The sequence below is a fragment of the Podarcis cretensis genome (genome assembly GCF_951804945.1).
Source record: "Podarcis cretensis genome assembly, chromosome: Z".
Taxonomy (NCBI): Eukaryota; Metazoa; Chordata; class Lepidosauria; order Squamata; family Lacertidae; genus Podarcis; species Podarcis cretensis.
In genome coordinates, this window is record NC_137184.1 from 7,463,422 (window position 1) to 7,477,980 (window position 14,559).

The following is a 14,559-nucleotide window of genomic DNA, read 5'->3' on the forward strand; positions in this document are numbered from 1 at the left end:
ATTTGGAATTAATGTGATTTGGAATTAATGTGATTTGATTGGCCTGTTAATAAAAATTATTTTTTAAAAAAACCAGTTGGATTAAAGTCACTTTCCAGTGACTCCTTCCTTAGCCCTCCTATCACTAGAAAGTCCCCACCATTCCCAAGCTGCCAAAATCCCTTCCTTCCACGAGCCTACAAACCCTTTCCCTGCCTCCCCACTTACCCATAAACTTCCAGGCCTCCTCTCTTCCACTCACTGCTGCTGCTACCAGAGCAACAGACAGCTAAGAAAAAGTGAGGAAGGTTTGAAGGCTCACCAGAGGAGGGTAGGAGAGGAAGAGACAAAGGAGTTTCTTTTATCATCTCAAATTAAAATCCGTTTCTGAGAAGAATTTGGAAGTCACAACAGGACAGAACCCTGTGGCACTCACTTGTAGCTTTTTTCCAGGATGACTAGGAGCCATTAATGAGTACTCTTTGGGTTCGGTCTGTCAACCAAACCCACCAAACAGTTACCTCATTCAACCCACATTTTAGTAGCTTCCTCACAAGAATATCATGGGAGACTTTGTCAAAAACCTTACTGAATTCAAGATACACTATGCCCACAGCACTCCTCTGATCCACCAAGTTTGTAATTCCATTAAAAAAATAGAAATGAGATTTGTCTGGCATGACTTATTTTTGAGAAACCTATGCTGGATTTTAGTAATCACATCATCCTTTTCAAAATGCTCACAGACCAACTGTTGAATTATCTGTTCTAGGGCCTTTCCTGCTATTTATGTCAGGCTCACTGGTCAGTAGTTATTTGGTTCTTCTGTCCCCTCCCCTCCCCACTTTTGCCCTCCTCCATTCTGCAGGGACCTCACCTGTTTTCCAATAATTCTCAAATATTATAGACAAAGGCTCTGAGATTACATCCACAAGCTCCTTTAGATGCAACTCATCAGGTCCTGGAGATTTGAATCCATTTGAATTTAATCTAGAAACAAATGAGCAACCAGTGGGTGCTATGTGTTCATGGCAACTGATGCCAGAAATTGCAGTTCCTAAACAACCCTCAGTGTGGTGAAGTGGTTAAGAGCAGTAGACTCGTAATCTGGGGAACCGGGTTCGCGTCTCCGCTCCTCCACATGCAGCTGCTGGGTGACCTTGGGCCAGTCACACTTCTTTGAAGTCTCTCAGCCCCACTCACCTCACAGAGTGTTTGTTGTGGGGGAGGAAGGGAAAGGAGATGGTTAGCTGCTTTGAGACTCCTTCAGGTAGTGATAAAGTGGGATATGAAATCCAAACTCTTCTCTTCTTCTTCAATGATAATTCCACATAGAGTGTATTACAGTAGCCCAGCTGGGATGTTACCAGGGCATACCCTACTACAATGTTCATCCAGCTGGTGGGTGTTGCTTCAATTCCATCATCCCAGTGTTTTGATTTGTGCTACTGTTGGCATTTGTCTGATCTGGTGCAGCCTATGTGTTAATACCTGGAACCAGATAGGAGAATTCTACTCTAAAATAATAATATTTAAAACAACTAAAACAAAAAGCACCATAGGTTTGGCAGGATATTTTAAAATTTTATTTTCCTTTGACTTGAAGGCTACAAGTATGGGAGGAGATTGGAGAAAGAAGACCTTTCCAAGCCAGTCATCCAAGAGACGTTCTCAGCATTTAGAGTTGTCTTTCGGCATTTGGAGAAGCTGTGTGTTGCAGCCTGGCAAAGAACCAGGAAGACTTGGATTGCGAAACCCTCTCTTGCTCCTCAAACTTGCTCACAGATGACAATTCCCAAAAGGCTAGAGCATGAGATGTGGTGCCAGAGACCAATATTATGAATTTATTCAATTAGAATTTTATTTTTTTAGGGCTGAGACCAAACAGCCCCTCAAGTCTGCCACCCTGTTTTCAGTTATTGAACTCCTTCTCTGTGTCTTGATTGTTTTTTTCTCTCTCTCTGTGCATGGGGAGAATAAATGGGGATGCTCATTTAAGAGCAGGGGAGAGTTCCTCTTTTCTCTTTCTTTTCACTTCTGCTTTTAGAGGTGGTGATGGAAGCTGAAATCACGAATACCATCCATGTTATGTTTATTTTTAGAGCTGAAATCAAATGGCCCCACAAATTTGCAAAGTGAACTCTATGCTTGTGTGTATCTTGCATGTGTGTGTGAGAGAGAGAGAGAGAGAGAGAATGGATTGTGTTGCTCACTGTTTCCTAACAGTGGAGAGTCTTCCTCTTTTATCTCTTTTTCTCCCCTCTCTGCTGCTGCTTGGAGTGGTAATGGTGATAGTTAAGCTTGCTCCCACAGGAGGTAGTGATGTCCACCTACCTGGATGGTATTAAAAGAGGACTAGCCAACTTCATGGAGGATAAGGCTATCAATGGGTACTAGCCATGAGGGCTCTGCTCTGCTGCCACAGTTGGAGGCTGTAATGCTTTTGAACGCCAGTTGCTAGAGACCACAGGAAAGGAGAGAGGGCTTGAATTTCTGCTTGCAGGTTTTCCACAGGCATCTGGTTAGCCACTGTGAGAACAGGACGCTGGAGTAGATGGGCCATTGTCCTGATACAGCAGGCTCTTCTTATGTTCATATGGGCAATGTGTGGCCCTATCTCTCTACATACTCTCTTTTACATAATTTTATATGAGTAGCAAGGAGAGGGGATATGGGGGAAAGAAAGACTAAGTAGCAGTTGGTTCCACCCACTTTTGACTTCAGCTCCAGTCCCTGAGAGATTACTCCCAAGGGAATGTGGCCCCAGAAAAGGGGGGGGGAATGTTGCTCACCTCCTCAAGGCAGAGACATTTCCAAGAATGATCTGGGGTGCTGGAACAGTGTCTACTCTTATCGCCACATCATTCCAATGATATTCTCTTAAGAAACCATGACATCATCTCAAAAAGGACCAGTGCTGTGGTCATTGAGGTTTCTCTCTCTTTCTCTCCATGCATTAACATGGCTGCATCTCCTAGATTCTCTCCCACCCCAACTAGATCATTAATTTTTAATGGCACATTGCTTTAAATATGTGCAGGACAATGTGTTCAGCCGATGAGTCAGAAGAGTTGTCCTTTCCCCAAGCTCGTGCCACTATATCTCACACTACTATGACACATACATCTGTAGAAATTCCATCCTCTCTCCATCTGCCCCCCTCTTCCCATAAGTCTTATGAGTCTGAGGTGCTCCTGGACTCAGATTTGTGCCTGAAGCTTCAGACTGTAGTGAGTGGGCCAGGGATATCTTTTGCCATCTCTTTCATTCAAGAACAGTCTATTGAGCATTTGCCGTGACTCTGCCTTAGATACATGGAATCAGACTTGGAGTGGGTCTTTTAAGGCCATCTAGCCCAGTGCAGGAAATCCAGAGCTAGAGCACCCCCAAGAGATGGCTTTCTATCCAGGCTCTGATTTAAGACCTCCAGTGAGGGAGAGTCCACCCCTCGAGTAACCCATTGATTCCCATTAGCAAAATTTGATGGTACTTTGGATTCTGGACATGAAAAAGCTTTTTCTTTTTTCTTTTTTTCGGTGGGGCAGGGGGAGGACTTAATGTAAGAGACAACTGGGCACAACATGAAAGTCAATGGGAGACTGGGTCTCCCAACACTTTTTTCAAAGCTGTAAAGCAGATGTGGACCTCCAGGTGGTTTTGGACTACATCTCTCCTTATGTCTTGCCATTGAGCATTAGTTGCAGTATAGTAGCATCCCAGGGGACAAAGATTCCTCATACCTGCCTTAAAGCTGCCACAAGATCAGGCTGGGGCTTTGAAGGAGATGGTTTTATTTAACCACGTCCTCTGCATTATTTCACAGAACTAAACTACACATGCCCTAAAGCCACTATGCATATTATTCCTGTCTTAAAAGCATAAGAAGAGCCTGGTAGATCAGGCTAATGGCCATTCTAGTCCATGAGCATCCTGTTCTCACAGTGGCCAACCAGATGCCCTAGTGGGAAGCCCACAACAGCATGCTTTCTCCCCACCTGCAACTCCCAAGTGGGTCTTCTTTGTGACCATTAGTGCCTTTGGAGAAGAGGCAGATTTCATTCAGGGAAATTGCATTGTGGAAGGGATTCCCACTGCCACACCACCACCATCACAGTCCAATCCAATTTAGCCTCAAACCAATTCAGTCCCTATGGCTGCTTTGAAGAAAGATGACAGAGGATCTATGATAGCATCTTCTGCATCTTGCCTCATTTGGCCCAGAAAGAAGCTGGATTCATGTGGATATGAGTTCATTTCCCCAATCACTCTATATGGGTAGGGGCAGCAGGAATTGTCAGGTTGCTCAGCCTAATGCCATTTCCAGTAATAAAAATGTGTAGATATATCTCCAGTAATGTAGCTGAGCTCAGTTTACTGGATCTCTGTCGTCTCAGAATAGCTTTATGTAAAAAGCACCTCCTCTGCAGACAGCAGACCGAATTTATAGGGCTGTATCTCATCCATGGGCTGACCATTAAAGTCCATATTGCTGTTGTCAGCCAAATGGAGAAAGGATCAAATATTGGAACCTGAAAGCCAAGTCACCATTAACCTCTATGGAAATCAAGAGGAAGAGGCCACTCCTATCCCAGGAACCTGCAGCCGCTAAAAATTCCAGCCTTCTATAGTGATCCACTGGAATATCATTCAAAAGTGGATTGTAGCCTCCTGTGTCGTTTGCTTAAGATGGATATGCGGGAATATTAATGATGATCTTTATCTACCCCCCCCCCCTTGCATTTTGCATGCATGCCAACTCTCTTGAAGAGATGTATTTCAAATTTCATTTCTTCTGCCTGTACATCTCAGCTAGCTGGAATAGGATGGCGTGCAATGAACATTTTCCATGGGCCTGGACGACAGCAAGTTTATTCGAAGAAAGGGGGAAATGAAGAGAACTAGGAAATATAATATGCTATCAAAACACAAGGCAACACTGGAAGTGGGTGAAGCGGGCAGGTAGGTGGGAATTAGCTGCAATTTCTCCCGTTAACAGCTATTTTCCTTTCCTCTTAAGGCAAGACAGTGAATGGCACGGTTAACTGCCAGTGAGAACCACTGGGCTGTAGGGATTGCATCTAAAGTTAGAGGAAGCTGGAGGGTGTGGGAGGAGGAAAAACAAGAACTACTACAAGATTTTGATTCACAAACAAAACAAAGAATATTTATGGGGGTCATTGCCACCTTAGTTTCCACAGGACAATTATTCCCTTTCAGTTGAGAGGGACCTTCCTTTAAATGGGGCAGTGTGACATAGGTGTTGGTGTGAAAATAGAAAAGATGCAAAAGGTTAAAGCTAATCTGAGGGTTTTTGTGGTGCCTTAATCTGTAGGGTTTCTGAGAAATGTCCTTGTGTTCTCTTGAGGATGTGTTTATATGTGGGTAACCTTTTTAATTCAGCAGAGAAAGGAAGACTCGGGCAAGGAGGGTAATTATCACCCCAGAATTAAACTGCAGAGAAATGCATAAATAAACATAGGATGTCCTTCATTAAATGAACCATTTCATTGTGCACAGGAGCTGGTGCTGAGGACATTGAATGGAGAGCAAATGTTTTGTGTTGAGAGGCATCACATCAAATTATCCTGAAACTGAGGAACATGATGCACAATCTGGGTAACAATTGAGATGAATCAGCCACCACACTCAGCAAACAATATATATTGATAACTCCCCCACCCCACCAGCAAGATGTATGTTTTTTATTATGTTTTTATTATTATTAAAAAGTAAATGAATTGCATTGGGTCCTCTGCACTAGCACATCTGGGGCTGTAATATGTCTTAATGGCATTATTTTAGAGAAACAGGGTTTCTCCTTTGGCTACAAAGGAATCTGATGAAGGCATCAGCTTTTCAGGTTCAAGCATCAGACTGGTGTTGCCTCATGCTGTGTCTCAACAAAGATACAGGCTAGAACATTTCCTAAACTAGAGGTTGGGGGCCTCCTTCAGCCTGAGGACCATGTTTTTCCTTGGCCAACCCTCTTGAGGGACACAGGCCAGCAGTGGCAATGGGCACTGTGGTTGGGGCCTTTCTGTACTCTTTCAGGCGACATACAGGATAGACATGCATGTACAGAGAGGGGTGTGTATATGTATATGTATATGTATATGTATATGTATATGTATATGTATATGTATATGTACAGTATATGTATGTGTGTGTGTGTGTGTGTGTAGAAACTAGCTCACTATACAAAGGTTCATATAGCTTTCTCTGCCCACTTTTGCCTCTGATTCCACCCACCATTGGCACGTGGCCCCCAGAAGATTGCCCCAAAAGGAATGTGGCCCTGATGCTGAAAAACATTCCCCCTATACTAAGCAGTAAAGCAAGGATGGAGAATATATTGCCTCAAGTCCCATTAGCATGGTCAAGGATGACTGGTGTTCCCCATTCCTGGCCCAGGGTTTGCAAAAATGTTGTTGGTTCCTGCTTATCATCTTTAATGAGATATAGTAGAATGGCTCAGAGTATGAGCTATGAGGTTCATAGGTTCAACCTTCCCTCTGTATTGTAATTGCTGCAAGGCTTTAGACCAGAGATGGGGAACCTGTGGTCCTTCAGATGGTATTGGACTCCATCAGCTCCACGCAGCATGGCAAACGGTCAGAGATAGGAGCCAAAAACATCTGAAAGGCCACACTCTCATGGAATGAAGAGTGATATTGAGGATGGTCAATGGCTTTCATCACCAGGACTGACTAATGAGGCTTCTTAGTCAGCCTTGGGCTTTGTCTGAGCAATGACTCCAGATCTTTCCTGGCACCAAATCCAGCACCTCGTCTGGTTGCCTGACTTGGACTTGGCTCTCACATTTTGGCACTGATAGCTCATCTCTGACAATATTTGTTTCAACTCCTTTTAGATGTCCACCAAATCCTTAGCTTGCTTGCTTTACTTTTGCAATGCAGAGAAATCAAAGTACAGCAAACAGGCCCTTTCCCCCTTAACCACTCCAGCCTCTTTCACCCTCACAACATTTCCCCCCTCTTTTTTTGTGTGTGATCATTTATTTTTTAGCTTGTTGCTGGAATCACAGCTGAACTTCCTATTGGCCCTGGGGGAATGGACAGCAATAATTTTAAATGGTTTGGTAGACACAGCTATGGCACAAGGCCAAGACTAATTTCAAGCCTTGTGGTGCTGTATAAGAGTCAGGGAGGGGAGGGGAGGAAGACTAGAAACCCTAACCCAGAACCAGAATTATCCCTCAACATTAGTGGGAATCAGAAAGGCCTATGTATGTATATTGGTAGGGCAAAAAGATTGACGGATGCACACATTTATGATTTTATGTTGTTGGAGGGGTGGCGGTGGGGTTAGAAAATGAATACATAGAATAACTAGACTTTGGGATATCAGTTGGGTAGCTCTTTGATGGGACTTGGCATTTGCTGAAATTGTATAAAAGGATTGTGCAAAAGGTTGTACCTTGCCTACTCTGCTTTCAAAAGGCCTTAGTCAATTGAATAAATCTGTTTGAGCCGTCTCTCTTGGTTGTCTGTTTTTCCTTTCATTTGAGGATTTCAGTTTCCCGCCAAGCAAGAATATGGCTCTCGGAAGCAGAACTTTTTTTTTCCAGCCAAAACTCACTGGAACTCAGTTCCGGCCATAGGTATCAATTCTGTGGGACCCTGGGTGCCTAAGCACCCAAAAGCTCCCCATGAAGGGTCTGGGCACCCACAAATTTTGATGCCAGAGCCATGCATGCTGCATGGTACCCACAGCCCCAAGCACCCATGGTCACAGGACCAAGCTGGCACTCCTAGTTAGAATCATAGAATCATAGAGTTGGAAGAGACCACAAGGGCCATTGAGTCCAACCCCCTGCCAAGCAGGAAACACCATCAGAGCACTCCTGACATATGGTTGTCAAGCCTCTGCTTAAAGACCTCCAAAGAAGGAGACTCCACCACACTCCTTGGCAGCAAATTCCACTGTCAAACAGCTCTTACTGTCAGGAAGTTCTTCCTAATGTTTAGGTGGAATCTTCTTTCTTGTAGTTTGGAACCATTGCTCCGTGTCCGCTTCTCTGGAGCAGCAGAAAACAACCTTTCTCCCTCCTCTATGTGACATCCTTTTATATATTTGAACATGGCTATCATATCACCCCTTAACCTCCTCTTCTCCAGGCTAAACATGCCCAGCTCCCTTAGTTGTTCCTCATAAGGCATCGTTTCCAGGCCTTTGACCATTTTGGTTGCCCTCCTATGGACACGTTCCAGTTTGTCAGTGTCCTTCTTGAACTGTGGTGCCCAGAACTGGACACAGTACTCCAGGTGAGGTCTGACCAGAGCAGAATACAGTGGCACTATTACTTCCCTTGATCTAGATGCTATACTCCTATTGATGCAGCCCAGAATTGCATTGGCTTTTTTAGCTGCTGCGTCACACTGTTGGCTCATGTCAAGTTTGCGGTCAACCAAGACTCCTAGATCCTTTTCACATGTACTGCTCTCAAGCCAGGTGTCACCCATCTTGTATTTGTGCCTCTCATTTTTTTTGCCCAAGTGCAATACTTTACATTTCTCCCTGTTAAAATTCATCTTGTTTGTTTTGGACGAGTTCTCTAATCTGTCAAGGTCGTTTTGAAGTGTGATCCTGTCCTCTGGGGTGTTAGCCACCCCTCCCAGTTTGGTGTCATCTGCAAATTTGATCAGGATGCCCTTGAGTCCATCATCCAAGTCGCTGATAAAGATGTTGAATAAGACCGGGCCCAAGACAGAACCCTGTGGCACCCCACTAGTCACTCTTCTCCAGGATGAAGAGGAACCATTGATGAGCACCCTTTGGGTTCGGTCAGTCAGCCAGTTACAAATCCACTGAGTGGTAGCATAGTCAAGTCCGCATTTTACCAGCTTCTTTACAAGAATATCATGGGGCACCTTGTCAAATGCCTTGCTGAAATCAAGGTAGGCTACACCCACTGCGTTCCCTTCATCTACCAGGCTTGTAATTCTGTCAAAAAATGAGATCAGGTTAGTCTGACATGACTTATTTTTCAGAAATCCATGCTGACTATTGGTGATCACAGCATTCCTTTCTAGGTGCTCACAAACTGTTTGCTTAATGATCTGCTCCAGAAGGTAGTTCTGGTACCTCTCAGGTGGGCACCATTGCCATTCTAAGGAAACAGGGGAGGTGCTCATGGTGAGTTCTGGCATCTCTTTTTCTAGGAAAATAGCATTGCTCAGAAGGTTATTCAGAAAGGAGTGCAGGCCTCAGGCAGAAAAAAAGTTCCCCATCTCCGCTGGCAAGTCTTGTGACACTCTGACCACAGCTATAACGCAAGCAAAGGAGAATCTGCCTAGGCCAGCCAGACTTGGTGACCTTTCAGGTGTTGTTGGACTCCAGTTCCCATCGTTTCAGACCATTGGGCCTGCTGCCTGGGGCTCCTGGGAGTTGTAGTCGAACAACATTTAGATAGTATTATTGGGGAATCTGGCCTACAGCAAAAAGAGCAACAAATACAACAAAGAGAATCATTAATTTTGGAAACTACTTAATTATGATGGGCATATTTATATTTCCTTGCAATTTACTGTCAAGAAGGTGATGATTTGCCAGCTTCACTCCGGGTGCCCTGTGTTAAGTATAAATTTCAGTTCCAGCGTAATCATGACAGTTGCCTTCTGTTAGGTATAAATTTAAGCTCTGGTCTCAGGTGCCCATTCCCTTAATTTCAACTGAAATTATTAACAAAGGAGCACACTAATCCTTTTTTGTTTCACAGAAAATTGCTAGTTAAAAATGATAACCCCTAAAATCATCTGATTTCATCCTGCTTTTAAGAGTGCCATCAATAAGCGTAAACTGGTAGTTTCCTCTTTTCCTTCAATAAATAATAGATTTGTATTGTATTGTATTGTAATTTATAAAATTTTATTTTATAAAAAAGAAATCATTAATTAATTTTGAAGTAAAGAATTTATTATTCTGTTGTTGTTGTTAAGCCAGTGTGGTGCAGTGATTAAACTGTCAGACAGGGATTTAGGAGACCAGGGTTCCAATCCCCACTTGGCCATCAAGGTCAGTGGGTAACCTTGGGCCAGCCACTGCCTAACCTACCTTACAGGGTTGTTCTGGGGATTAACTGAGGAGAGGGAGAGCCATTAACTGAGGAGAGGAATCACTACCTTGAGCTCCTTGCATTAAAGATGGCATATAAATGTGATAAATGAATGAATATTATTCATACATTATCCAAAAAGTATATTTATTTGAGATTTCTTAACTGCACTTTACCATAAGGTCCCAGGCAGGTTGTAACAATATGGTATAGAATTATAAAAAGAGATAAAAGCAGGTAGAGTGGCAAAAACACATGAATAAAACTTCCAGCCACAACAGAGAAGTGATTCTCCCTCTCAAATCTCCCCTCCACACCAATCCCACCAAAGGTCCAGTCCCTACATGCCAATGCCACCTGAACCTACTATAATGTTTTTGTGTGTCTGTCTGTCTATCTGACCTGTACCAAAACGTTGCAGTGCAGGGTTCTCCTTATTCAATGTGAAAGTCAGCCAGCCATGCTCTGTTTCAGTATGTTCCATTCCATTCCGTTGAACCTGGTTTTCTCCTTAGGTTTTTTTTGTCCAACAAGTTGCCAGCACAGTCCTCGTTAAGATGCACATGCACACACACACACACACACACACACATGGCTGGCACTTAGACAATATCCAAAAAGAGGATCAAAGAGATTTCCATGGATTTGGGCATACGCTTTCGGGTTGCCATATTTTGAAGAGCAAAAAGGAAGACGCATTTGCCTACTTCCAGGTCTACACTGACTGGCAGCAGCTCTCCAGAGTTTCAGGCAGAGACTCTTTACCCAGGCCCACCTGGAGATGCCGAGGATTGAATATGGGGCCTTCTGCATTCAGAGCACATGCTCTGCCACTGAGCTATGGCCCTAAAACAAGCAGAAGATTGCACGATCAGGGAGAGGTTTCAAGAGATGGACAGAGCCTGGATGAGGCTCTCACTCAGCATTAGGCAGAGGCTGGGCAGTGTAGTGTAGGGGTAGAACACTGGACTTGGAGGGGGAGGGGGAGGGGGAGGGGGAAGCCCTTGGCAGGACAAGGGAGTCAGGGGGCAAATGGAAGAGGGATCCCAGCAGAAGGAGAAGAGAAAGGGAAGGGAATGAAGAGGGTCTGGAGGAGGAGAGGGGAGTGCTGGGGGGCAGTAGGGGCAAGGGAAGCACTGAAATAGCTATGCAATGGGGAGAGGCTGGGGTGGGGGCAAGGGAATGAAGCAACAGAAAAAGGGAAAGCAAGCAAATGGGGAGCGATCAGAAATCGAAGAGGGAGGAAAACTCGTTTGGGGAAGAAATCAGGGAGTGCAGCAGAGATTGGGGTAAAGGAGGGAGGAGGGAGATTAAATCAGTAAGTCCCACTTGGGGAGAAGAAGGGTCTCCCAGAGCCAAAGATAGCCTCATTTTGTGGAGGACGCCCCCAAAAGGGAAGAGAAAGGGGATTGTGTGGTGTGTGGGGAGGGATCGTTGGATGGAAAAAGAGTGGGAGAGGGGGGATATGGAGGAGGCACACTGGGGGAGGAAGGGGAGGGAGTCTGAGAGAGAGAGGGGGGGGCACTATCGATTTTGTCCTGGGGGGCTTCAATCAAGAAGCGCTGCTGCAGTCGGCTGCTGAGAGATGACTGCCTGTCTCTCGGTCTCCCTTCCTCCTGCTCTTTCCGTCTCCCTCACTCGCACGTATGCATACAAACACGCACACAGGTTGGCACGCCTGGGTACAGGATGGGCAGGCCCAGGAGGAGGCGGAGGCTCTCACTATGTGGCGATAGTGTGAGGGGAGTCCAGGCTCTGCCGCCACCCCGTCTTCTTCCACGCAGAGGAAGAGGATGAGGATGAGCAGCAGCGGCTCCAGCTAAGCCCAGTCTGAGGCAAGGCTGCGCGGCTGCTCCGCTCAGTGTCTTCCTGCCATCCTCTCTCTCCCCGCCACCTCTTTCCCCGCCTTTTTTCGCTCCCACGATGTTGCCGCCGCCGGCCAAAGTCAGAAGAAGAAGGAGCTCAACTCCAGCCACCATGGGGCGACGAAATCTCAGACAAAGAACAGTTCCTGCTGGCGCTCGCGGACCAAGGGGCGGGGCTTGCGCACAGCCAAACAAAAAACCCTGGACATTTTGTCACATTATAAATTTCCACCCGGGCACAAATTTTAAGCCTGAAAAAGAGCGTGTGTCCAGGGAAAACCCGGACATATGGCAACCCTAGATAAATGCAAATTTAGAAATAACGGCTATTCTTGAAATGGAACTGCAATACCTTTCCCCAGATAAGGACGGCTATAGGAGTATAGGGTCTTTGGCTCCCCAACAAAATATTTGAAGGGGCTGCCCCCCTCAAGTTGATGGATTTATTATGTGAGGCAGGGCTTACCTGCCCTCCCCCAATATTTTATTCAATAAAATATTGAATTCAATATATTCAATTCAAAATATTTGATTCAATAAAATATTGAATAAGATCCTGGGAGCTGTAGTTTGTCAAGCATGATAATTGCTGATAGTTGTTAGGACAGGTCTATTCCCTTTACAGAGCTACAGTTCCTGGAGAGGTTTGACAAGCAACTCCTCTTCCCAGGGAACTCTGGCAATCATACAGGAGTTCTCAGGTGACCTGTGTGCCTGCTCAGTATAGGGGCTCACAGTTGATTGGTAACGTCAAAACTCCTCCCTTCTGATCTCCTTTTTGGGGTTCTTTATGTTAGTAAAATCATTTATATAATATAGACTGAGACCAGAGAGAAAAGAAATCCACAGCTAATCAGATGTAGCCTCAGCAAACATCATGCCACTCTGCCTGGTTGCTAAGCAACACCTCCCCCATGGTTATATGACTTGCTGATAATATAATTAACCCTTACGTTACAAACCTAATGATCTTGTGTATCTGCACTTCCAACACTTTATCTTTAAACTGGACTGTGACTGGTAAGTTCTTTGCATAGGCTGTCCACTGTAAAATAGGGCACACAACTTCCATACCCTGAAAAGAGAGCCTACTTAAGACTCTTACCTTGGGCTGCATGCCCAGAAGTGATGCTACTTTGGCAGATATCAGAAGGCTCAATGGATGCTCAGATACCTCGTAGAAAATCAGGAGCAGCTCTGCAAACTTCTATATTTATACAAATATAATTGGAAGCAGGATTTGGAGTTACATGTCTAAATAACCAAAGGCTTTAAGCAATGAATAATTTCTTAATGTGTGTGTGTGTTTGTGTGTAAAATCAGCTGTAGGCCCCTGTAGAAATTGAGACACATTAGGCAGTAAACAAATGTTAATGTCCTGGATTGAATCTGCTTTGGAAGGAGGTAATGAACTTGATGTACTCAAGGCAGCCTAAGAAGTGGACATGGGATCCATCAAATGGACCTTCAAAGGATGGAGGATAGAGAGGGGAAAGGAAGGCGAGTGTGTCTAAAAAGTAGCTCACCATACAAAGACTACATTTACATGTGTTGCTCTGCCCATGTTTGATCCATGTGGCCCCAGGAAATTTATCCAGATGGGAATGTAGCCCTTGGACTGTAAAAAGTTCCCCACTCCTATCCTGATATAAATGATTTGGCATCCGTACTATATATGATTCTAGCATTTGCATTCATCATAATATTTCATAATATCTGCAGTATATGTTGAAAGGAGGAATAAAAGATCTACTGAAATGTCCTAACTTTACATAACTTTGTGTGTGTGTGTGTGTGTGTGTACGCACGTGCGCATGCGTATGTAATTTCTGTGAGGCAGTTGAGCTGACTCCAGTGAAACATTTAATGTTGTAAACAGATCCTTGTAGGTCTGGGCCAGGGGGGAATTCAAACTAAGCCTGAACCAAAAACTGGTGTGAATAATCTGTGTTTTTTTCCTGAACCAGAATATAATTAGAACCATTAAATACAACCCAGGTGGTTAAGAAAGCCCATCAGAGACTCCATCTCCTCAGAGTATTGCGGAAGAACGATGTCAATCAACATCTGATGATCTCCTTCTACCGGTCAACAATAGAAAGTGTCCTTTCATACTGCATCACGGTGTGGTATGCTGGTTTGACATCATCTGATAGGAAGTGCCTACAGAGGGTGTTGAATACAGCACAAGATATTATGGGCTGTCCCATGAATCCACTGGATGAATTAGCAGAAGATCGTTGCCTCAGGAGAGTGAGGAAAATTCTCAGGGATGATTCACACCCTGGCCGGCACTTTCTTGATCTGCCGTCAGGCAGAAGATATAGAAGCATGATTAGTCGCACCAACAGGGTAAAGAACAGCTTCTATCCATGGGCTGTTAGGCTGCTGAATGAACAACTGACTTTCGGGTTTGGTGTGTGTGCATCATTAAACGAGGGAAATTAAGACTAAGAGAGCTGAGGGAGGGTGCTCATGTAATCTCACTGTATACAAGTTGTACAAGTGACAATAAAGTATTTCAATTTCAATTTCAATTGTTGATACCAAACCAGCACAGAACCTGGTTCACATTAATGGGTCAGTTTAAAAACATCAACACTGATGCATTGGTGCGCTTAGCTGGAACAACTGGACATT

At 44.5% G+C, this 14,559-nt stretch overlaps 1 long non-coding RNA gene across 1 annotated transcript; it reads left to right on the forward strand.

Annotated features, from left to right (window-relative positions):
- The first annotated feature begins 4,400 nt into the window (after positions 1-4,400).
- On the forward strand, positions 4,401-7,463 carry LOC307207979. Its single transcript, XR_013834914.1, has 3 exons — positions 4,401-4,938; positions 5,497-6,068; positions 6,131-7,463. It is a non-coding gene; the product is annotated as an uncharacterized lncRNA (long non-coding RNA).
- Positions 7,464-14,559: the final 7,096 nt, after the last annotated feature.